Source organism: Salvia splendens, chromosome 6 (assembly GCF_004379255.2).
Source record: "Salvia splendens isolate huo1 chromosome 6, SspV2, whole genome shotgun sequence".
Classification (NCBI taxonomy): domain Eukaryota; kingdom Viridiplantae; phylum Streptophyta; class Magnoliopsida; order Lamiales; family Lamiaceae; genus Salvia; species Salvia splendens.
Genome location: NC_056037.1, coordinates 36726890 through 36727104, shown reverse-complemented (window position 1 = coordinate 36727104; position 215 = coordinate 36726890).

Here is a 215-nt window from a genome sequence, read left to right as displayed (position 1 = left end):
GGATATTGTCACGAGAGCCTCCTCACACTACTTCCATGCAAAGTTGATCGTTTTGTAAATGTGTTGAAGGAGATTGATTGATTATTGTTGTGATCTGAGATACCAGAGCCGAGGTTTGATGGACCTATGTGGCTCGGGGTTCGATCAAATCAAGCGTCGTACATTTGTGTTATAAGATGGATTCAGAAAAAGCCCACTGGGTGAGCAATGGCCCA